This window comes from Apium graveolens, chromosome 8, assembly GCF_009905375.1.
Source record: "Apium graveolens cultivar Ventura chromosome 8, ASM990537v1, whole genome shotgun sequence".
Lineage (NCBI taxonomy): Eukaryota > Viridiplantae > Streptophyta > Magnoliopsida > Apiales > Apiaceae > Apium > Apium graveolens.
Genome location: NC_133654.1, coordinates 245299924 through 245326812, shown reverse-complemented (window position 1 = coordinate 245326812; position 26889 = coordinate 245299924).

Here is a 26889-nt window from a genome sequence, read left to right as displayed (position 1 = left end):
AATACTCGTTCAAAACCTGAGCGATCCGGCTCTATGGTGTATTTTATATTCGCAACAAGGTTGCTGTTTTGATAAATGAATTGATTACTTGCCCAATGTTCGGGAAGTAAGCCCATCTAATTGAGTCGGCATAAGCGACAGGCCGGGGTACGGTCTATCAAAGTGTAAGTGGCTGGGTGGCAGTCCATCAACGCGTGAGTGGCCGGGTAACGGTCTAGCGCGAGGTCCTAATACGGCCAGGGTGATGACCGGTGAGGAATTCATCCATCTACAGTAGAAAAGGTTACTTATTGGTATCTTTGCCTGATCAGCAAGATATCTGGTTTATGCCAAAATTCTTTTCCTTCCAAATTCATTGGATATTGCAACTCTGTTCATACTTTACATGACAGAGGTTTTTAGGAAATGTATGGGAGATATATATGAATATATTTATATATCGGGACTTAATGAAGTATCTCGTAACTTCATTATTTATAATGATATTCAAAGATTGAATCTATTCAAATCTTGTCTTGTAGTCTCATCTATGTGATGAACCTTTGAAACTGATTATAACTTGAACGGGGGTAGTTCAAGTAGTATTTGGGAAAGATATAAGTATTTTGGGGTATCTTGTAACTTCATCTTTTAAACTTATATCTAGTTAATGATTGTCTTATGAATGACAAAGATTTTCGGAAAAACGTTGAGACAAGGTTAGATATATGAGATCACCTTGCAACGATATTTTTTATATATACAGTTATAAACTGGAACTCTGTGTGTATTATGCATGGAAGAGGACTTCCCATATTTTGAAAAGTATATATGTATATATATATATATACTGAATATTTTGCGACTTCATCGCATTAAGATATTAACTTGGTTCATTTCTTTTGACCAAGACTTTCATGAGTGCTATGAGAAGGCTTATATATTGTTAATCTTTATACATATTATTTTGGTGGGCTTGCTGCTCACCCTTGCTTTATTTCTTCATCACACAACAACAGTTAGGAAAGATGGCCAGACTCCAGCAGACCCAGCGCAAGCGCGTGGGAGGCGTCCCGCGTCTTCGCGTTGATGTTGTAGCTGCTATAGCTGCAGAGGTAGATCTATTGTAGATCAGACCATCTACTTTTGAGAATCAATTATGTATAATTATAACTTGTGGCAGATAATGGCAATTAACTGTAAATTTATCAAGTAATCATTTTGGGTTGTAATAACTTTTAAATTGTGGATTCAAAGACTTGTACTTATTTAAATTTCATCTCTGAGACTATAACGGGTTGTGGTGTGTGTTAGTGTGGGGTCACAGCATAAGGTTATTATTATTAATTAAGTGAAGTGATATTGTGGAAAGAAAGACCGTGACGACCCGGATCCCCGACCCCGGATCTGGGGGTGTTACAGAAATGGTATCAGAGCTAAGCGTTATAAACCTCAGAGATGATGGGACGTTAAGATAATAAGTTCACTAAGATAATAAGAACTCTTGCCAAGTTCATAGTCGGGCTACCTAACGTAGTACTGACAGTTAAAACCCTTATGCGAACCCTTATAAATATCGTGATAGGAGCGTAGTTCGTTATCGTATATGGTAGCGGGACTCCGAACCCTGAGGTTGAGGAGCAACATCGTGATGATATTTTATTACTAATTGGAGATCGGATTGTGGATCCGATAGAGTGTCCTAATGCAGGACCGGATGATGTTGATATTAAGGATGTAGCGGTTGAGGATGTTGTCCTAGAAGGGATAGTTGTTGAGGAGGATCCCATGGAGGATCCTGGCAGGATTGGATAAAGGACCACTGATGAATTGATGACCATGGTTTGGTCGACTACCAGAGGTAGGATTGGCCGGTCACTACCGGAGGTTCGTTCAAGTTGTAAAGATAGTAGCCCCTTTAACGCGGCTTACTCGTAAGACTGAGAAGTTCGAATGGACAGAGAAATGCGAGAACAGCTTTCAAGAACTGAAGCAGAGGTTGGTGATGGCCCCTATGCTGGCGTTGCCGGATGGAAAAGGAGATTTTGTGAAGTGTAGTGATGCTTCGCACAAGGGCTTAGGGTGCGTGCTTATGCAGCACGGTAAGGTAATCGCGTCAAGACAATTAAGGTAATATGAAATTCGATATCCCCGCTCATGAGCTTAGGCTCGTGGCAATAGTTTTACCCTAAAGATTGGAGGCACTACTTGTATGGAGAGAAGTGCGAGAATTACCTAAGCCATAAGTGCTCTAGTACATTTTCGCGTAGAAAGAGCTCAACATATGCCAGAGGAGGCAGTTAGAGCTAATCAAGAATAATGATTGGGAGATTCTTTATCATTCGAGGAAAGCCAATATGGTGGCTGATGCCCTTAGTAAAAAGGAGAGACTCAAGATGATAATGTCTTTTGGAGAGTTTATAAGAGATTTTGAGAAAATGGAAATAGAAGTGAAGGTAACCGGAGCCGGTACCGAAAAGCTGTTCGAGATTGCAATACAGCCCGAATTATTGGAAAAGAGCATATTGTGCCAGAAAAAGTTATGAAGAAAGGCAGAGAGCCAACAATTAGATAAAAGATTAATATCGAGAAAGATGATAAGGGAATAATGAGGTATTCCTATAGAATTTGGGTTCCGAAAGTTCAAGAGCGTAAGGATGAGAACTTAGATGAGAGCCATAGTTTGAGGAATAAGATTTAGAGCAAACCCTGAACGTGATAGTCAGGGAGGTCGCCATCAAGATAGAAGGAACCCATGACATAATGGAGTGGAAAATGAGGATTTTAAATTAAAAGATGACCCCAATTATGGGGAGTAGGATGAAACATTTCATACTAAGGAAACAGAAAGTCGAGTAAGGAAAGGAGAACCGAGACGGTACTCATATATGATAATTTATGGACCTTTCTAGACAGAACTTAGACTATTATCCCCAACCACCACCCCGAGGAAACAATGCGGTGAGAAATTCTTTCAGGACCCTTAAGTCGCTAAGCTCTCTGAGTTCTAAGGAACAAGCTGACCCAGTCGAGGCAAGAGCCTGGCTAAAGGAAATATAGGAATCATTTGAGATTCTAAATGATTGATGAACCACAAAAGACTGTTTTCGTCACTTACCCTCCTGAGAGAGAGACCACCCGCTGGTGAAAGGCCAAGGAAGGCACGGAGCAAGAGATTATAATAAACTGATTTAAGTTCAGTCAATTGTTTTTAGGAAAGTACTTCCCAAGGTTATGGAGATAGTGTAAAAGCTTTAGAGACAGAACAAAGACAGACGAGTATGATGAATTATGAACCTAAGTTGTAAAACTTATCAAGATTCGTTCTGAGGACACGAATCCAGAATGACGGGATGTATGAAATCAATGCTTATGTTGTGTTGGTTCATGAAATAATGATAAGAGAAAGGAAAATAAAAAGGAATTGAAGTGGAAAGGAATATAAAGGCAACAGAGTTTGAGGAATGATAAGGGAGTTGGGTATGAGGAAACCCTAAAGACTCATATTAATAGAAATAGAAAAGTATGTAATCGTCAGGATGAGGGTGATTCACCATGAGTTAAAATTGTTGGGTGAAGGCATAAGAGATACATATATTTTATCCCCTGTAAGTTGGGAGGATTCAAGGAAACCTTTAGATAGTTCGAAGGATAAATAATAAGACGCGGACAGACTAAGGAGACAAGAAAGTAGGAAAGTAGGAAAATTGGATGAAGGAAGTGACCTTCAATAATGTGAAATGTAAGACCGGTGGCTCGATACCCAGAAAGGGAGACGCCAGGTATGAGAGGTATCCCAACATTGAGATGACTGTTGAGATAAACAACAAAAGTAAATAAGGGATTATTAAGAAGAAGTTCACGTTGAACATGACCAATATCTTCCAGAACCTCCATGTTATCATTACCAAATCAGGAAAGAAAAGCGGATGACCATTGTTATCTTTTGGAGGCCATATGGATTGACCTCAATTTGAATAAGGATGCTATTATGAAGTTAGGTATAGACTATCGAGGTGGGAATGATTGAATAAGATACCCCTATCAGGGATATATGACTTTATTTATCCATGGAAGGATGCTTGTACCTTTTTAAAGGTGGAATTAAGGATAGAACATCGGTAACTTAAAACGAATCCTAGGGGGATGCATAAAGGTTGGCATTTCACCCTTAATAGGGATAGTATGAGTTTTGACAGTATGAATTGGAAAGGATTAAGGTAATAATAACCTTTAAGGATCAGTGGAGAAATTTTTCAGAAGTATATAGACAATGGTTCTAGTATTAGTAAATGGTATTTTGATATGCCCTGTATATAGGGAATACAGGAGGAACGATTGAACGATAACCTTAGAGGTTTTACAAGGAGAAAGGAAATATTCGAAATTCTCAAGAATAAAAATGTTGATAAAGGAAATATGACATAATTATAATGATGCCAAGTGGGGCACGTGTTAAACCACGAGAAAGTATGGATCGAACTAGTAAAGGTCGAAATTGTTCAGGGCAATTAGGACCTAAGATAAAAGATGTTCTAAGTATGATTGAGAGTCAGTCGTGACAGTGATTAACCTCTAAAGATTGAGGCAATAACTTATGGAAAAATGGTGATATTTTTTTTTACTTATCAGATTTTAAGGAAAACATCTTCACATAAGCTGTGATTGAAATGAGGTAGAAAATTTAGTTGAAGGTGGTTAAAAGACATTGACTGTAAGGAACTATTACTATCAGGAAAGGCCAAAGAGGTGGCCGACACTTTAACGGTAAAAGGAAAATTGTAGGCGCTTGTGCCAAAGGAATACAGTGATGATGGTTAAAGCTGTGATGGTTATATTTTGGGTTGGAAGATTGTCATTCCTTCTGATGACTGTGCAATACCCAACCGTAATAGTAGTTAGTAAAGGTTTAATTCGTGTAATCGCCATGAGCGGGCTATCTATCTTAGAAGGTACTATCTTGAGAATGAGCCTGGACCATGTTTCAAAAGGACTAAACGAACCTTTGAGTAAGTCTTCTATTTAAGGCATATGATTAAGAATGGTATTAACCTGCTATCGTTGCTTTGATTGAAACTCTTCTACAATTTTATCTGCTTCATGTCATGTATGTATGTCAGAATCAGGAGTGTACTCCATGAATCATGAATGGTGATTATGTTACCTCCTTAGAAGGATTTGATACGACATGTATGGACTCCGTATGGTTAGCTATTAAGACTTCAAGGAAAATGAATGACTACAGTGGGTCAGTGGTGGACCATAGTAAGGCAGCAATGATTCTGCGAGTAGTGAGCTGATTACAACCATGAAAGTTGTATTGGAATGGGTGTTGAGATTGAGTACCCCTAATCGGGTCGTGGTAGTGTATAAGTTATCATTGATAGACTAATTAAGTAGAGTATCTACCTAGTGAATAATTATTCTTTCTTATCAATAGAGAGTCGTATTATTATACGAGGAAGGTTGCGGTGCGAGCATAGAATCCTAGTAACGGTGATATATAGAATGAGATCCCAAATTCGATTTTCGATGTCGAGGGAGTTTCAAAGGTGATTGTGTATAAGCTCGAGGAAGAGCATGGGTCCATAGAATGATGGACGGGATAGCGAAAATATTTAGGCACGTGAAATGCGATGCTATAATACTTGATGATATAAATACATATATGTTTTGTTCTTCTATGACAAACCTCTATAGTTCAGAGGTAGATTCCAAGCCAGATATTTTATGGCAATAAAATTTTTTTATGAATATACAATTCTCTTCAATTCGTTCTTTTCTCTTCTTTTCATTTCATGTAAGCTGAGAAGAACAACCCTTCCAGAAGGGGAGGTATTGCCGAATGACTATCTATCTGTGTGATAGAAGCCGAGTAGGATACCAGCTATTGTTTAATTGCTTGTCAAGTACTAAAGGCTGGCCACCTTCTGTACTAACTATGCGATATAACAAGTGTTCATGATCATAGTAATCTCTCAACAAATTCCTTTACTTCTATTTGATTGATCAAATTTTGGAAAATAGAAACAACTGAAAAAGGAGTAATAAAGTGGTGGTAGTATGCGGAATGGGAACACATTCGTGATACTAAGGTTGGCATGGTTATTAAAAGGTTATAGAACGCTAACGAGCAAAAGTATAACCAGTATAATATTAGGAACGGAAGGTAGTAGCGATTACGAACTCGAAAAGAATGGGTATTGAGAAGCAAAAGCTCTAATGCTAAAAGCTATAATGAGAGTCTGTGCAATAGACTTGAAAGAAATTGGAATGATCACTTAACACGGATTGAGTTTTTTTACGACAATAGATCATATGCCAGTATTGAGATATCGCCTTATGAGATCCTTGAGGGAAGACAATATCGATCTCCCTTATGTTAGGATGAAGTTGTAGAGCGCAAGATGCTCGGACCAGCAGTGGTTTAAAGGACCAAGGATATGATAGATCTAATCAGAGGACGGCTGGTAGTAGCCCAAGATGGACATGATAAGTATGTTGATTTGACACAAAAGGATAAAGAGTACGAAATAGGGGACCTAGTAATGTTATAGGTATCCCTTGGAAAGGATTGATGAGATTCGGAAAGAAAGGAAAGCTAAGTCCACCAATTGTTGGACCCTTGGATATATTAAGGAGTATTGGGAAGTTAGCATATGAGCTAGCCTTACCCCAGAACATGTAGCAAGTCATAGCGTGTTTCACGTATCAATGTTAAGAAAGTGTAATTCGGATGCTAGACAAATAGGGGCATATGAGCGCATAGACATGCAACCCGAAGTAACCTATATGGAGCAACCAGGAAGGGTTATAGAGTGAAAAGGAACAAGTGCTTAGGGGAAGGATTATCAAACTAGGCAGAGTTTGGTGGCAGGACGACAATATGGGAAAATTTACTCGAGAGTTAGAAAGTGTAATGCTAAGAAAGTATCCCCATTTGTTTTCTATTTGATTCCGGGACGGAATCCTTTTAAGGAGGGTAGACTGTAATAACCCCAATTTTTGGAAATTTTTGAAACCCTTATGAATAGTGTTTTTGCTGAATGAGAAAACTTTTCATGCCACACTATGTAGGGATTCTGATATGGATATTCTGAGATTTTATTAGTACTTTATATGGGATATAAGTGTATGTAAAGATCGTCAGAATCCAAATCCGAACACTTTGATTTTTCCCGAAAATCCAATAGATACGGAAAGAATTGAGTATAAGGTAACAGGATAAAAGGATTTAAATTAAAAGATTATAATAGAGGATCATAAAAAGGAATATAATGTATTGAGAAAGGTTAAGGGAACCTAAGTAATAAGATCCCGGGTATGATCCCTCAAACGATAAACGAAAACGAAAGTTAAGCGAACAGTATAACAGATCAGCGGTCATTAGACAAACAATTAGGAAGTTAATCAAAGGGATTAGAGAGGATGATGTCACCCAACCAATGAGAAGAGGACAAGGAGGGGAGGATGACATCATGAGGATGACACAAGAATGACATGGGAAGGAAGGAGATGTGGTGGCTTTTTAACCACACAAAATCAAGGGCAACTAGGTAATTTACTAAAACAAACACAAAAATCAAACCAACCAAGCCAAGCAAATCATTTTTCATCAAAATCAAAAAGAAACCAAGGCATTGTTCTTCATGCTCTCGGCCAAAACAGAACCAGAACACTAAAACTGCTGTATCTCCTTCATTTCTCACTCAAATATTGTGTTCTATAGCTCATTGGAAAGATATTGAGATGGCCTACAACTCTTGTTCACAAGTCTCGTCCAAATAATCATGGTAAGACCCTCATTTTTACAGTTCTTTAAATCGGACTTTTAGAAACTTCAAAGCCTAACTTTGTGTTCTTGATTTCTTTGGAAAGATCAAGCTTGTAGGAGGCTCCCTAAGGCTTCCTAGCAACTTAACACCTCCCAAGGAAGGTATAAACTTCAAACCCTAGCCTTTACTTTATTTGTTAGTAAGTTTAATGGTTGGTGTTGTGAAATGAGAAGCATGGATTGTGATTATTAGTAGTTTGGTTTGATTTGGAAGTGTTTTGGTAATTGAAGCTTGATTATAGTTCATAGGTCTTGATTGTGGTTGTTTGAGTTGAAAACCTTGGAGATTATGGACTGATGTGGTATGGTTTAGGTGAAGTTTTGTTGTATTGATGGTTATGAGTTGGTTGGTGGTTAATTGGAGTAGTTTAATCATTGGTAATCGCGTAAACATAGCCGTCGTAACGTCCGATTTTCTGTAGACTGTTTTTGTGCATAACATTAGGACCCAAGAACCCCCTGCTAGATTATGACCACTGCCATGTTTAGATAGCTCATGTGACGAGCTTCATTTTGATATGTAGTTCGTTCGATTCCGATGCACGGTTTAGGACAAACGACCGTTTCAAGTAACGGCGTTTCGCGAACGAAACTTTTCCCCTCGCCTTACTTTGAAACATAGGTTAAAGACCGAAAAGGGTTAATTAATGTATGAAACATTTATGGTAAGTGTGTTAGGCAGTTGGTAAGACACTCGTGAAGGAATCACCTTAAAACTCGTAAAGGTTAAATTATTAAAAATGGTGGAGCCGAGGGTACCCGGGTGACTTAAGCAAATCAGTAAGCGCAAAACAAGCGTTAGAGTCTAAGTTAGTTTAAGTATAGATTTACAAGTGACTTTGGTTTAATTCCAACTTACTTGTTGTTTATAGGTTACCAGACTCGTCCCGAGCCTTTTTTTCACCCCAAGTCGCTCAGGCAAGTTTTCTACCCGTTATACTGTTGTTGTGATGTATATATGTATATGCATTATCTTGCGATAGATGCATGATGTTTATATTAGCAAATGTTGCAATATATTGAAGCATGCTGCTATGGTATATATATGCATGCCTGTTTCATATTCTTTCCATATATAATTATTGATTCAGTTGATAATACCAATGTTAGAGGATAGCGGTAACTTGCATATACCCTTAGTATAGGGACCCAAAGGTGAAAATATTTTCTAAAACCGGGAGTCGAGGATCCCAAGTAGATTTTGTATATATGGATATGGATATATATATATTTATATATATATATGGTTATAGTTTTCCAAACTATTAATCGAATAAGGTTTATTCGATAACTTTAAGTTTATTTTATTATTATTATTATTTGAATATTATTTGAATATTCATTCGAGGTATTATGACTCCGCTTATTACTGAAATATATTCTTTATTTTATTAAAGAATAAGGTGTCAATAATCAAACTTATTTTCGATTATTCAAATAAAGATAATACTTTCATATAAGTGTATCTTTGGTTATTTAATACTCGTTTCAAGTATAAGTTTTAATACTTCTACTTCAATTATTTTTATAAAGATTATTCTTTATGGGAATATTATTTAAATAATAATATTCAGTCATTTTCTAAATATTCTGGGGACTGATTTACTTCATTAAATCAGCTTTACTCCAAACACTCTATAAAGTGTTTTCGAGTCTTCAAAATGATTTTTAAAAGTTAGAGCGGATCCCAAAACTCATTTTTATATTTAAGATCTTCCTTTTAAAGGGGATTTAAATACTCGTTCAAAACCTGAGGGATCCGGCTCTATGGTGTATTTTATATTCACAACAAGGTTGCTGTTTTGATAAATGAATTGATTACTTGCCCAATGTTCGGGAAGTAAGCCCATCTAATTGAGTCGGCATAAGCGACAGGCCGGGGTACGGTCTATCAAAGTGTAAGTGGCTGGGTGGCAGTCCATCAACGCGTGAGTGGCCGGGTAACGGTCTAACGCGAGGTCCTAATACGGCCAGGGTGATGACCGGTGAGGAATTCATCCATCTACAGTAAAAAAGGTTACTTATTGGTATCTTTGCCTGATCAGCAAGATATCTGGTTTATGCCAAAATTCTTTTCCTTGCAAATTCATTGGATATTGCAACTCTGTTCATACTTTACATGACAGAGGTTTTCAGGAAATGTATGGGAGATATATATGAATATATTTATATATCGGGACTTAATGAAGTATCTCGTAACTTCATTATTTATAATGATATTCAAAGATTGAATCTATTCAAATCTTGTCTTGTAGTCTCATCTATGTGATGAACCTTTGAAACTGATTATAACTTGAACGGGGGTAGTTCAAGTAGTATTTGGGAAAGATATAAGTATTTTGGGGTATCTTGTAACTTCATCTTTTAAACTTATATCTAGTTAATGATTGTCTTATGAATGACAAAGATTTTCGGAAAAACGTTTAGACAAGGTTAGATATATGAGATCACCTTGCAACGATATTTTTTATATATACAGTTATAAACTGGAACTCTGTGTGTATTATGCATGGAAGAGGACTTCCCATATTTTGAAAAGTATATATGTATATATATATACTGAATATTTTGCGACTTCATCGCATTAAGATATTAACTTGGTTCATTTCTTTTGACCAAGACTTTCATGAGTGCTATGAGAAGGCTCATATATTGTTAATCTTTATACATATTATTTTGGTGGGCTTGCTGCTCACCCTTGCTTTATTTCTTCATCACACAACAACAGTTAGGAAAGATGGCCAGACTCCAGCAGACCCAGCGAAAGCGCGTGGGAAGCGTCCCGCGTCTTCGCGTTGATGTTGTAGCTGCTATAGCTGCAGAGGTAGATCTATTATAGATCAGACCATCTACTTTTGAGAATCAATTATGTATAATTATAACTTGTGGCAGATAATGGCAATTAACTGTAAATTTATCAAGTAATCATTTTGGGTTGTAATAACTTTTAAATTGTGGATTCAAAGACTTGTACTTATTTAAATTTCATCTCTGAGACTATAACGGGTTGTGGTGTGTGTTAGTGTGGGGTCACAGCATAAGGTTATTATTATTAATTAAGTGAAGTGATATTGTGGAAAGAAAGACCGTGACGACCCGGATCCCCGACCCCGGATCTGGGGGTGTTACAGGAACAGCCCAACACTATTAACTAATACAACCTGATTTCAATATCGAGTCCTCACAAACAAAATCACTAACTACCTGAGCTCGAACATACGAATCGACATCACAAGTCTTACGCGTTGTCTGCTTGAATCTAACCATATCTGCTAGCTGTAATATCAGGGTAAGCAAGTAGTGAGCCAAATGCTCAACAAGCGCTATAATATACTTAAACAAGAATAAAACATTAACATTGGAATTGAAAGATTCCAAAATATAGTATCAAGAGATAAACTTTCAGGATGATGGCATCTTTTATTGTAATAAAACCATTCAAAACCATTCCTTATCAAAAACCATTTTATGACGCTACAGATTATAGTCGGTGATCATCCGCGAAGTAATCCCGAACCTTGCTGGGTTCTAGAACATAAATGGGATCCCTAGGCAACTTTTAAGCCTAGAAATTAAGAGCGGAAAGAACTTGCGTCTCAATCCAGATACACTATCTAAAGAAAATATTCGTCCCCCTTTGGGACTGGAAATCCAAATTTTAACTTTTTATTTTAAAAACTGATGCCAAGTGACGGTTAATTTCTTAAACAGTGAGCATCTTATCAAGGGTTCTAGATCAACTTTGAAGCACAGGGAATAGATCCACTCAATTTCAAGGCCATGATCAACTAGACTATACTTTATCAAGGGAATTGCAAGGTTTCTATTCACAAGGAATTTGACAATGAGATTTAGCAGGGTTATCGGATAGTATGAAGGAACTAAGTCAAACTAGGTTCAAGGTAATGGTTCCAGATAAGACATAGGTATTGAAATATAAAGAACGTGAGCATCGGTTTAAAGTATAACAGGGTATCATGTTTTATGAGTAAGAATAAGATAATCAAGCAATCATGAACAACTTTTAAGGGATAGCTGACTTTTAGGAATCAAGATAAGGTTACTGAGTATAACTTGCACAGGGTTCCACATCACAATTACTTGGTATATTAGCATGGTACGACTTTTGAATTACTTGCATAGAAATCTCCAAGCAAAGTTAAACTACTTACAATAGATACTTGAGGGTTCATGACATTTGCATATAATACAAAAGATAGATTTGAAACCAATTGGGTCATATATATCAAGGTGAATTAGAATACTCGCATCATATATAAAAGCCGGGCTAACACTATCTTGCAGTATAAATAAAAAGGTAGGTTGAAAAACTTACCTTGAGAAAGGCTTGACTTGACTGGCAGGTGGGAGCAACTGGAGCATCACTTGACTTTAATGGAAAGTTTACCCTCGTCTCAAGAGCCTACACAAAATAATAATATTATCATTATAATATGTACTCACTAACTAAACCTAATTATAAACCGAAATTACGCACATTGGCACTTAGGCCTATATACACATAAACGCTTATAATTACCTTATAAGCATAATAGTTCACATAGCCACTCATGTTCACATAGCATATTTAAGTACATAATAATATATCCATACACACTATATTGCATCACTAGGCTTCGATGATCTCACTCCACTACTCAAGTCACTCAGTTATGCTAAACTAGCCAAAACTCTTAATATCCTCATAACTCGAAGTGCCTTCTCTAAACCATCAAGTTCTTATGAACCCTGACTTAGGCCTTACACTCTAATGACCTTATACTATCTTAAAACTATGGTGGTCAACCTAGGTCTCACTCATAAGTGCCCTAAAACTAATGGTTAAGTGATTTTGCTCATTATAGTGATTTCAACGTGACACCGATGGGTTTATGAGTACAATTGACACACTTACACTTCAAGTTTACCTCTCAAACTTCTACACTAGACTCTTCTGACCATGAGGCAACTCTCAAACTTGGTTTGGCTCAAGTGCCTAGCTTGGGCCTACCTGGGCCTAAGCTTAAAGTCCAATGTTCCTCTATTTTTTAGACAAAAAAGTGTCCTGATTTGCACTAACTTGTGACACATGATTATAACTCAATTCCTATGAACTATGGCTGAAAAAAACTCCTCTGACACTCCCTCTAACTATGGCTAACCAAGGCTTAGTGAGGGCCTAACCATGAGATGGTCAAAACTCCTCATTTCTATGTTGCAACAAAAGTGTCCCCTGTTGGACATATTCTAAATTTTGGTGTGTGCACCTCACTAAATGGTTGGGTTTCTCTAATTTGTGACTTATAGACTCAATTATACCCCAATTATTAACTCTCCGTGGCTGGGGATTAACAATTCCTAAGAAATGCCCTTTCAAAATCAACACAAAACTTACATGCAAATCTGGAAAGATTTTCAGGATTCCATCCTAGCCTTTCCACCTTAACTCCCACTTTAAAACCACGAATTAAATCTCAACTAAGGTAAATTTACTACTATAAGACTCTAAACTAAGGCCTCAACCAAATAATGGAGATCATCCATGCCCTATAGTACCAACATGCAAAATAAAATTTAACATGCAACTCAAGATGATCACTAAATCAAGTTCGACTAAACAAGAGGGTTATTAGCTCATAAATTCGACTTAAAATACTTAAATACTTTAAAAGATCATGCACACTACCTTTTAACAACTAAGATCAAGCATAATACCAAGGAAACAATTCGTTTTAAGCACATATAAAGTCGAATTTAACCCAAACTAAGCATTCATGTATATTTTCGAAAAGAAGAGCATATATAACATGATTATACTTGAAAATAATTCCCTATATCTAACATGCAAAGCAGATTATGACTTTACAACTAAATATCAGTAGCATGCAAAGGTTTTAAAAGAGTTTTATTCATGGAAACACTTAGTTTATGTACAAAAAAAGTATATCTCATAGAGAACTCTTTAATCCACATGAATTAAGAGTTTCTCTTTGTAGATCACATAAAATCATGACATGCAAATATTAAACTTCATCTACTAAGCATGGAACTTCTTTTAAAGTGTATATTATATGAATGGATAATGGAATTACACTATAATGACAAGGATTTGATGAAGAAAAATTGAAGAGAATGGGGGAAGGGGCTTTGCCCAAATGAAGAAAAAGAGAGGGGGAGGAGAGAAAATTTGAGAGTGAAAATGATGAGCTTGAGTGGAGTTTGGTTTTGGGTTAACTCCTCTCTTTATGGTTCATCATGCACTAATTCAATAGTGGAATTTGGAATGTACTAAAGTGCCCTTCTCTAATAACCAAGCAAAAGTCCATGCAAGGTAGTTTAGTCTTTTGGTGGATAGAAGAAGGTTAGTGGGGTATGAATTGTCTCTTATGCCCTTTTAAATTGAATTATTGGGTATTTGCATGCATGGGCAACTAAGTAATTTGCCATTTAAAAATCAACTAATTTATATAAAACAATTTTTATAAATATAAATGCACCTCCATAAATCATAAAATAAATATCATAAAATAGCTTATAATTTTAGAAATTTAATGATATAAAATTTAAAAGTTTATTGTTAAAAGATTTTTAAAATCGATTTTTTATATAAAATAAAGTACTTTGACTATCATTTAAAAATACTAAATGATAAGATTTTCTTTTCAACAAAATTTAGATAAACTAATACATTAAACACTTAGTTTATAGGCACTCAGTCATATAGATCATCCACATTTATAATTCTAAACAATTTAAATTTTAATTATAAACACACAATTATATATATATATATAGGGTTTAAAAATACCGGTCGTAACATGGATTGGAGCCAAAAGATTTTTTTTGTCTTTCTTTTTCTCATCATCATCATCTTTTTCATTGATTTTGGTCTTTGACATCATGCTCTCAACAATTCTCAAATATCTTACCAAGATAAAGATCATTTCAAGTTCTTCAGCAGTTTTGAGCTTGTTTGTCTTCAGCTCAGTTTTAGTTGTCATTATTAGCCTTTTATTTGTCATGACACAATGCTTAGGGAGTAGAAAGTGTCTGAATCTTTTGGTGTATGGGCATGTGTTAGCCACTCCCTTTTTACTTTTAGATAGGCTTCAGAAAAGGTCCTTATTTTCCTGATTGAAATACTTTTAGCAAGAAAGTGTCTTCTGGAATCTTCACCTTGACTTTATTGATAAAGATCTAGTTCTGAGGCTCTCCTTGATTTTAAAATAGAGATAGAAACCTGCATGCACCTATCAACTCCAACATCTTCCATGTTGATAACAACCCTTTTCTCCCTTAGCATGACTTTGGAGACTAGAAGCATCCACAAAAAATTTAGATTTCTGTCAACAACCTTTTTTAAATGTATGATGGTTGTGATTCACTAAAACTCCCAGGCCCTCAAGAAAGTCAACAAACTCCGATTCTAAAAAAGAATATTCAGATGCGATCTTGAGTCTCTCCTCCATACCAACATCTCTTTCATGTAGAGCTTTAAGCTTGGCCTTCATCTCCCCCTTAGTCTTGGATTCAGGCTGACTAGGGTTCTGTGTGATTTGTGCCCTGATAATCTTAGGAGTTTCTTGAAAAGGGACTTTTAGTGCACCCATGATAGCTCCCAATGACACACTTATCTGTATTTGAAAATAATATTAGGAATCTATCAATGACTTGATTTCATTTTGCTGACTTTGAACTTGAGCAGTAAGTTGGTTGACTTAAGTAGCAAGATTAGAGTTTGAAGCTTGAAGTTCAGTCACTTGAGCTTGGAGAGTTTAGATTTGTTGGGATGAAGAAGTAGCAGGTGTACTAGTAGTAGAGACTCAATTGCCAAAACTTTCCTGTACCACCTTCTTAATCTCCTCCATTATCAAGGCAGATGGTTTATATCTATCCTTGTGAAGTTGATCTAGCTTGACTTTAGTATCATTATTCTGAGAGATTTGACTCTGTAGAATTATGTGTAGTTCTAGAAAAGACTCTCTCGGCTTTTTGATACTGGTTTCTATTCCTATGAAATTGAAGGTGGCCAGCTTCTCAGAAAATTTGTTGAACTTTTTTTTAATCTCTATCTGGCATGGGATGAGCTCATCAATTCTTGACCTCACCATCACCTTTACACTTCCTTGATGACCATTCAAAGTCTTTTTTAGTGCTTTACCAATACAGTGAAAGGATTTGAGTTGGGCTTTGTAGACCTCTATGATGGCATCATAAACTTCTTGAAACGTATGTACCTTGGCATTGCTACCTGATAAGTGGATTTTATATCCACTTGGAATGCTTTATTACAAGCTTAAATTGGTGTTTTGGACTCAAGTTGTTGGTATTTTGATGTGTTTTTATGTTATTATATTTTAGGTATTAGTTAAATGAAGAAAGGATCTTTTAAAGGAAATATGATGAAAATTGATCAAATGTGGAAGCCAAGGCCATTTTCAAGTTGTAGAGAATCTCGTTAGCTTCGCGTGGGCAGTTGAATCGCCTAATTCTGACGTGTAGAACTTAAGTTATGGCCAAAATAAGATTTATCAGAATTTACCAGAAGCCGCCCACGCGGCTGCGTCAGAATTGCACGCGACCACATGCTGACACGCGGCCGCGTCAGACCCGCACGCGACCGCATGCTGATGTGTAGCTGATTTCGCTGAAAAAGCCTTTTTTGAGTGGAATTTGATAATTTTAAGGGTACAAGTCCACTAGGGGCTTATATATACTTAAAAAAAGGATTTTCATCATCCGGGAAGATTGGGAGATCAAGGAGAAGACCTAGAAGCACAAAACAACTTCGAAAAAGAAGATCTTGTTTTCTACTTGTTATTCTTTGAAAATAGTTGTAACTTTGGATGCTCATTTTCATTCTTGTTGAACCTAGACCTTTTTTATTCGTACTTTGATTATTATTCAGTTTATTAAGACCTTGTTTTATACCATGCTTTCATTGGAATCCATGATGATGATGAGTTCAATTATGGGCTAATCGTTATCATGGGATTCTAGCGGATTTACTTATGGATTTCAATAATTAATTTGTTTCGATATCTTGGTGTGTGGTGATTGATTGATATCCTAGTATTGGTTGTGCCTATTTGTCTTATGTGCGTAGCTAACAAATAAGATAGCGTGTTAATCTCTATTGAAGCGACAGTGATTATAGAGGTTTAAAACTTGCCATGCTAGCATAGGTTCATGTATTTATTATGCATGATTCGTAGGTAATTTTAACCATCTTACTTGCCCTATGTAATCACGATAGATAACTTGCGCATTAAACCGTTATATTTTCAATTCTTATTAACATATAAGGACTACGCATAATTGGTGTCTATTCAACTTCTATCTCTTTTGTGGATGCTTGGTAGTAGGGTATTCGTACAACGAAAGTTGGCTTTTACCATTACATGCAAAGTTTAAGAACAATAAGGTTATTGAATGAAGTTTTTAATGAAGTTAGAATCCCATTTTTGTCATATATATTAATTCAATCATTCTTGTTCTCTTAGTTATAATTGTTAGTTTAATCTCTTAGTTTAATCAAAACCCAATTTGTTATTTGTCTTCGTATTGAGCAATAACCATACATTGTTGCATAGGTGCATAAATTGAACTTAACCTAAACCAGCCTCTGTGGGAAGGAATCTGGTTTATATCTTATACTACTTGCGAACGTGTATTGTTGCGTGAATTTTAGCGCGTATTTTCGCCCTAACAAGTTTTTGGCGCCGCTGCCGGGGACTCGGTGTTAATTTTTAGTTTATGTGCTTGTCATCAGTGGTCGTTAAAGTTCACTGACTCGGACTCTTTTAATCTCATGGTTTATTTGTTTGTGTTTCAGGTACTCAGTACAATGGGAGAACCAGCAGCACGAACGAAAGCCCTGATGGATTTTTCTCAACCCAAGATCAATGACATTTAATCTAGCATTGTCCGGCCTGCTATCACAGCTAATACCTTTGAGATCAAGCCTGGAATAATTCAATGGGTGCAGAATTCAATCCAGTTTGGGGGTTCTCCAACTGAAGATCCCAATATGCATATTAGGGATTTCATTGAGATCTGCGACACCTTCAAGTTCAATGGTGTTTCTGAAGATGCTGTGAAGCTGAGACTGTTCCCATTCTTTCTGAGGGACAAGACTAAGAGCTGGTTACACTCTCTACCAGCTGGTTCGATTACTACTTGGGAAGATCTTGCTCAGAAGTTTCTTACTAAATTCTTCCCTATGGCAAAAACAGCTGCACTCAGGAATGCTATTACTCAATTTGCGCAGCAAACGGGAGAATCGCTATGTGAAGCTTGGGAGCACAACAAGGAGATGCTTAGGAAGTGTCATCAATTATTTTTATAATGGGTTGGGAGCACAGTCCAGACCCATGCTCGATACAGCATCAGGCGGAGCATTATGGGCAAAGAGCTATGAGGAAGCTTATGATCTAATTGAACTGATGGCTGCTAATGAATATCAGTATCCAACCCAGAGATGTCCACAGGGAAAGGTAGCAGTAGTTCTTGAAGTGGATACAGCTACGGCTATCACTACTCAACTAAAGGCGTTGTCTATGAAGATCGATTTTCTGGCTAACTATGGTGTTAAGCAGATAATTAGTGTTTGTGAGCTGTGTGCAGGTCCACATGTGATGGAGCAATGCGTTATATCTAGTGACTCAGCTCAGTTTGTGAGCAACTTTCAGAGATCGCAGTAACTAGTTCCAGACACTTATCATCCTGACAACTGGAATCATCCTAAATTCAGCTGGAGCAACAATCAGAATGCGATGCAACAGCCATTCCAGCAGTTTGGAAATAAGCTATTCAACCCTCCTGCTTTCAGCAATAAATTACACCAAAATAACTAACTCTTGGTGCATGTCTATCTTTGAATGAAAAATCTGAATTATAGGAGTTGCGGCTTATGTGTAAAAACCAGGCTCTTATATGCCAAAGCCAGGCTGTTTCTATCAAGACACTTGAGAACCAAATAGGGCAAATTGCTAATGCCTTATTGAATCGACCACCAGGAACGCTTCCTAGTGATACATAAACAAATCCAGGCAAGAGGGAAGTTGAAGAACAGGTGAACGCCATCACCTTAAGGTCTGTAAAGGTTGCAAGCCCCCAAATTCAGCAAGACGAAGAGCCTGAAAAATCTCAAGTTTCAGAAAATGCAGTTATGGCTGAAGAAGAAGTTCAGAAGGAAGCAGAGGTGGAACCAAGGAAGACTACTGTGGAACACACTCCTCCTGAGGGTAATACAGGGGAGAAACAGATCTATCCTCCACCTCCTTTTCCTAAGAGGTTGCAGAAGAAAAAGCTGGATAAGCAGTTTGAGAAGTTTTTGGAGGTGTTCAAGAAACTTCATATTAATATACCTTTCACTGAAGCTCTTGAACAGATGCCTAGCTATGCGAGGTTTATGAAAGGTATTCTCTCTCGGAAAGTGAAGCTCGATTACTTAGAGACCGTTGCTCTAACGGAGGAATGCAGTGTTGTGCTGCAACATAAGTTGCCTCCGAAGCTTAAAGATCCTGAAAGCTTCACTATTCCTTGCACCATCGTAAACTTGTCGTTCGACAAGTGTTTATGTGATTTAGGAGCTAGCATCAATCTGATGCCCTTATCTATCTTTAAGAAGCTTGGTCTGTCTGATCCAAAACCAACATACATGTCATTGCAACTAGCTGACCGTTCCATCGCTTATCCATGAGGTATAGTGGAGGATGTTTTGGTCAAGGTGGATAAACTCATCTTCCCTGCTCACTTTGTAATTCATGATTTCGAGGAAGATAAGAAGATTCCCATTATCTTGGGAAGACCATTCTTGACTACAGGTCGAACTATGATCGATGTGCAAAAAGAAGAGCTTTCGTTGAAGGTTTATGATCAAAAGTTCACTTTTAATGTGTTCAAGGAAATAAAGTTACCCACAGCTAAAGAGGAGTACTTTAAAGTAGAGTGGGTTGACTCTGTAGTAAATTCAGAGCCTGAGCAATTGCCAAAGTCAAATACCTTAGAGAGATCTTTAATAGAGGAATCAGTTATTGAAGATAAAGAAGGAGTAGAGCAATTGCAGGATTTGAATGCACCTCCTTGGATGAGGAAGTTGGATATGCCATTCGATTCTCTTGGGTTAGCGGAGCTGAAAATTTCTCACGAGCGTTTTGAACCATTTATTCAAGAAGCTCCCACACTTGAGCTCAACCGAATGCCAGATCACTTGAGTTATTCATTCTTAGGTGCACCCCATGATAAGGGGTTGGGATATATTTTTGATGATGTAGAGAGTGGCTGGATGGATATTCCCGTGCCTATAGAGGGTTCTTCTCATGTGCAACAGGTAGTTGATAGAACTGGTGTTGGTGATGCACAGTATAGAAGAATGACTAGGCGTATGGAGGCCATGCATGTCATCCACCGATATTTTGCTGAAGATTTGACACACGCTTTCGGTACTATTGTTCGAGACACTATTGGAGAGGTTGATTGGCCACCTGATCCTCCACCCGACGAGGGTGACTCTCCCACTAATTAGGTATGCGTCCTTATTATTACCTTCAATGAGGACATTGAAAATTTTAAGTTTGGGGGTGATAATGTTAGTAGTGTGTGTGTCCATATAGATTTATATAGATTTATATTGCATGGTTAGTTGTAGTTCATTCATATTTTTGCATGATTGTTCATTTAGGACATATTTGTTTGTTTTTATGTGATTTTATATAGTTACATTTGCATGCATATTTAGCATGATCCCTTAAGATGAACTATGATATTTGATAAGTTGATATTGATTTGAGTGTGGTGATGACAAATAGAGGGATATTTAAGTCCTAATGAATTGATTTGCATGCCAGAAACAAATATTTTCACAAAGTCTTATAGGGTTGCTTTTGATCTAGATCATGATCATACTTGTTTGTTGTTGAGATTTAATCACTTGGTTATTTTAGAATTTGTGATATTCTCGTAATGACGTAAAAACACTGATTTTTTTTATCTGGAGAAAAACTTGGATTTCATTGCTAGTTGTTTTAAGGCTAGGCGTCAAATGGTTAGTAGTCGGCTCATTCAGAAATTATTAAAAAAAAGAAAAAGAAAAAAGAGGAAAAAAAAGAAAAAAAGTATGTGTTTATGCATAATTGATCAAGAGTGAGCTCTTTAATACTCGAGTTATTAAGTTCTAGGGGACTTTGTGCCTAGTGACCTAAGGCTTTTATAGTCTGGGATCCACTAACCTAACGCTCGCTACATGGGTATTATTGCATAAGTCTTTTGGGACCTCATTCATTGCACGGTCAAATAAGCATCTTTGCTATGTGTTCAATAATAGTGTGAATCCTTGTATAACTCTAGTAGAAAGGAGGTGTTGTGAGCCATAATGTATTTATTGTCTATTCTGTTTATAAACTTTTGATTGTTTCGATGATAGATAAGTTATGGTTATTGATCTAGTATCGAGAGATATCTATTAAGCATTCCACACACGCACGTTTCTGGTTTATGAGTTGGTTTGTGGGATTTATTCGAACTCTGTTTTAAGTCATTGCATTCTTAGAGGCATTGACTTATTCATTTGGTCATGGTTATTTTAAGGGGATCGATTGCATTATCATTTAGTTGCATTTATGCACTATGTTTGTTTTGTAGTTTTGAGCCTGTTTATGCTTGAGGACAAACATCAATTCAATTTTGGGGTGGTGATAAGTAAATTTTATATCCACTTGGAATGCTTTATTACAAGCTTAAATTGGTGTTTTGGACTCAAGTTGTTGGTATTTTGATGTGTTTTTGTGTTATTGCATTTCATGTATCAGTTAAATGAAGAAAGGAGCTTTTAAAGGAAATATGATGAAAATTGATCAGATTTGGAAGCCAAGGCCATTGTAAAGTTGTAGAGAATCTCGTTAGCTTCGTGTGGGCTGTTGAATCACCTAATTGTGACGAGTAGAACTCAAGTAGTGGCCAAAATAAGATTCATTAGAATTTTTCAGAAGCCGCCCAAGCGGCCGCATCAGAAGTGCACGTGACCACATGCCGACACACGGCCGCGTCAGATTAGCACGCGACCGCATGCTGATGCGCGGCTGATTTCGCTAATTTCGCTGAAAAAGCCTTTTTTGAGTGGAATTTGATAATTTTAAGGGTACAGGTCCACTAGGGGCTTATATATACTTCAAAAAAAGGGTTTTCATCATCCGGGAAGATTGGGAGATCAAGGAGAAGACCTAGCTAGAAGCACAAAACAACTCCGAAAAAGAAGATCTTATTTTTTACTTGTGATTTTTTGAAAATAGTTATAACTTTGGATGCTCGTTTTCATTCTTGTTGAACCTAGACCTTTTTTTATTCGTACTTTGATTATTATTCAGTTTATTAAGACCTTATTTTATACCATGCTTTCATTGGAACCCATGATGATGATGAGTTCAATTATGGGCTAATCGTTATCATGGGATTCTAGCGGATTTACTTATGGATTTTAATAATTAATTTGTTTCGATATCTTGGTGTGTGGTGATTGATTGATATCCTAGTATTGGTTGTGCTTATTCATCTTATGTGGGTAGCTAACATATAAGATAACGTGTTAATCTCTATTGAAGCGACAATGAATATAGAGGTTTAGAACTTGCCATGCTAGTATAGGTTCATGTATTTGTTATTCATGATTCGTAGGTAATTTTAACCATCTTACTTGCTCTATGTAATCACGATAGATAACTTGCGCATTAAACCGTTATGTTTTCAATTCTTATAGACATATAAGGACTAAGCATAATTGGTTTCTATTCAACTTCTATCTCTTTTGTGGATGCTTGGTAGTGGGGTATTCGTACAATAAAAGTTAGCGTTTACTAGTTTCGTGTTATCTGATTAGTGTCATCACCATTACATGTTAAGGTTAAGAACAATAAGGCTATTGAATAAAGTATTTAATGAAGTTAGAATCCCATGTTTGTCATATATATTAATTCAACCATTCTTGTTCTCTTAGTTATAATTGTTAGTTTAATCTCTTAGTTTAATCAAAACCCAATTTGTTATTTGTCTTAGTATTGAGCAATAACCATACATTGTTGCATAGGTGCATAAATTGAACTTAAACTAAACCAGTCTATGTGGGAACGAATCTGATTTATATCTTATACTACTTACGAACGCGTATACTTGCGTGAATTTTAGCACGTGTTTTCGCCCTAACACTACCTAAGATAGTGACATACCCCTCCCTAAACCTTGTCAATGCTTCCTTCATGTCAATATTGAAAGATTTAGATAACCAAACATCAACACTGCCATCATATTAAGCTTTATCTACAATCTTTGTGTGTTGTTCTTCAACATCTTCCTTTTAAGATAGAAGAATAGCTTGATAATCATGATTTGGCATGTTAGAAGTGACCAAATGTTGAGCTATATTGGCAAGTCCTTCAAGCTAATCTACAAGCATATCATCCACAGATGTAGATTGAGCTTGAGTGTCCTGGATCCAGGTGGCTAGAAGGCTAGGTGGTGGTTGAGTAGAGGTGGATGGTAGGTTAGGGTTTTGTTGTGTAAGGATTGAGGTAGATGGAGTATCTATGACAGAAGTCCAAGTTGGACTCACAGTGTGAACTTTGGTTGTGACAATGTATTAACCACCTTATGAGTGATCCTCCATTTGATTTGGATGGGAGTTGATCAGGTTACTGTCATGTATTATTTCCGTAAAGCTTTGTTCTTCCTGCGAAGAACTGGCACTTGAATGTGCTTGAGTACTTGCCTCCTCATTTGATGGATCATTGGTAGTTGGACTCGTAGCATCAATTGTCAAAGCAATTTTGTCCAGGGTTTTGAGTTTAGTTGTTCCTGCTAGAGGAACCTCCAATTAAATTGGAGAGGATTTGAGTAGCTCCCCCTCAAGAGTATCACCCTGAAACCTTAAAGCCTGTGAAGGCTTTTGTGCACATGAAGGTGCAGATGTTGACACAGGGTCTTTCAGTAAATACTGATGAAACCCTGTGTTTGTGATGGTGTCATCAAGGTCCAACTCAGCATTTAGCCTCTCACCCTCTAAATGTGGTTCCTGAGTGGTGAGCATAGTTTCAAGAACCGTGTCACTTGATTTTGGAAGGACTTGAGAAGTAGATTCAAGTCCTTCATTAAAAGAAGAAGAAATTTTTGATACGATGTTAGTGGTCTCAGAGTTGAGTGTTGGAAACTCCCTATGTGTAGAAGAGGGAGTTTCAATAGATGTGCCCTCATAGTGTGTGCCATCCTCATAACTTTTTTCAACTTCTTGATTGTGCTCAAGAAGGGGTGCAGACTCTTTACATGATGCACTTGGGAGAGTGATTTGTTCAATAGTGACATCTTGTTGAGAAGATGCCACTAAAGTCTGTTTTGATCCCTTATTCTTGTTGATATATAATCACCACAACCAAATTCATATACGTAAACAACTATCATTTCTAAAACTTGATATAGAATTTCATAGAAGATATAGAAGTCAGAGCATCCCTTTTCCACATGCACCCGGATAAGTCCCCGCGGCCGAATGGTAGAAGTCCGGGATTATATCAGAAATTTTGGATAGCCATTTTATATAAATCTGAAACACATAAATTTTAATGTGCATCAATATTTTTAGCAATCAATTACATAATCATGAATCATATGACGAGTTATAACAAATTCGAACCAAACTTAAGAAAATTAAATCTAAAAATCTAAAAATACGAGAACATACACACATGCACATCAAATTTTGTATTAATCTCGGACTCAAGAACATCATTGTCCCCGTCGGCTCCCCGGTGGTTGACTGCCGACGGTGGCAAAGTACAGTAGTTCCCCCTTTGAGGTTTCCAACCGAAACTCCACCCATAAACTTAATTTTAATCATCGCACACTCATGTCATCACAGAAACATCAACAAAATTATAATCCAATCGATTATAATCAAGAATCGAACAAAACCCGAATAAGGGTTTCAAGAAATCGAAGTGATACTCGCATGCATCCACATATAACATAAAGGAAGCAAAACCCATCACAAATATGGTTTCAGATTCGAAAACCACCCACAAACGGAGGAGAACGGAGGAGAGAGATAGAGAGTACCGAGCTCGAGAGAGAAAAGAAGAGAGAAGAGAGTTCGAGAGAGAGAGAGTAGAGAGGACGAAATTTAAAAAAAAAATAGGGGATGAGTATATATATATATATGTGTGTGTGTGTGTGTGTGTCACAAGGGCAGAAATGTCCTTATTTTTTTTCTTTTATCTTCTGATTTCTGAATATTCAAGAAAAATGAATTAATTATTAAATAAATAGCAAATAAGGATTTGAATTGCAAAAATCATTTTTAAAATAAAAGTTATGGAAATATCTTTCCTTTGATATTTTTAGAATAATATTTGAGCGAACGGTTTAATTTCTATGGATTTTACAAATAAATCACCAATAATAAAATAATCTCTGGAAAAATAATTTTAAAATACTATAACATCAAAATAAATTTATTTAAAATTTTTAGTTCATCTCTAGGACTATAACAGAGATAATAAAATAAATTTCACACTTTGATCATTCTATGATAATTTTACAAAAATTGACAAGGATCAAATAATCTTATTTAAATAAAATAAAATCTTTTAAAAAACATTAAAACTCCCAAATCTCAACTGTAACTATCACACAAAATATATTCTTCGTAATGAAACTAATCAAAACTTATGATTATGTATTTTCACACATAATTTTATTTTACAAATATCTGGATAAGATATCCGACACTTTTAAAATAACAATATGTTCCAGTGCTCGAATCCAAATAATCACAGATACACAAAAATACTCAATATGTTGATAACTTAACACAATATTATCTCATTCTTAATAATTTTTATTAAATCCTTCTTTTGCACTACGGGTCCCGTTCTACCTGACGGCCCGACAGAAATATAGCTTATGCCTTTTGCTGACTCATTAAACTAGAACGAGGCATTTGACGCTCTCTTTCACTATTTCACAGAAATTACACATAAGCCACAAAAATATATAACTTTATATTTTATACTCATAAATCCACATAATCCATAAATATATCACAAAACTATATATTTTATTCATATAATTACATCGTGAAAATCCCAGTCATTACACCTTATAGACTTCAGCCTAACTTGGATGTCTATTTATCTTAGCATTATACTTCATACTTCTAATCTTGTCGATATTTGTACGGCTATCAATTGAACATAAATGGTAGGAAGTGGTTGGCTTACTGCAGGTAACATAGACATAAGCCCATATATCCATTCAGCCTCCGTCCCCTTCGCATCAAGTGCACACCACTCAGCCTAAAAAATAGACCGAGTAATCAAAATTTATCTAGAAGACTTCTAGGACACTGCTCCACCCGCAAGGATAAACACATATCCAGTCACTCCATTGGAATCGAATTTCTTAGCCCTCCAACTTGCATCACTGTACCCCTCGAGTACCCCCGAAAATCTTCGGTAATGCAAGCCAAGGGAAATAGTTCCCTTGAGATATCTAAGAACCCTATCCAATGCCTCCCAATGAGTTTTATTTGGACAACTTGTATATCTAGCTAACTTAGACACATAATAAGAAATATCTGGTCTAGTTAAATTAGCAAGATATTGCAAACTCCCAATAATCTGAGAATACCTTAACTGAGACACATGAACTCCTGAACTATTCTTGACTTTAGAAATTTTTGAATCATATGGAGTACTAGCGATTCTACAATTTGAATAACCGTATTTCTCAAGTATAGATATCTCTGTATAATTAGACCGTGATAATGTTATTTCATCAGTTGACTGAACCAACTTGATCCCAAGAATCACACTAGCCTCACCCATATCCTTCATTTCAAAGTGCCTCTTCAAGAAACTCTTTATCTCGTTAATAATCCTAGTATTGATTCCAAACAATAAAATATAATCTACATACAAGCACATAATCACACAGTCATTACCTCTAACCTTATAGTAGATGCACTTGTCACTTTCATTAATTAAAAACTCGAAGTCTAAAACAGTTTCATCAAACTTTTTATGTTAGTCTAT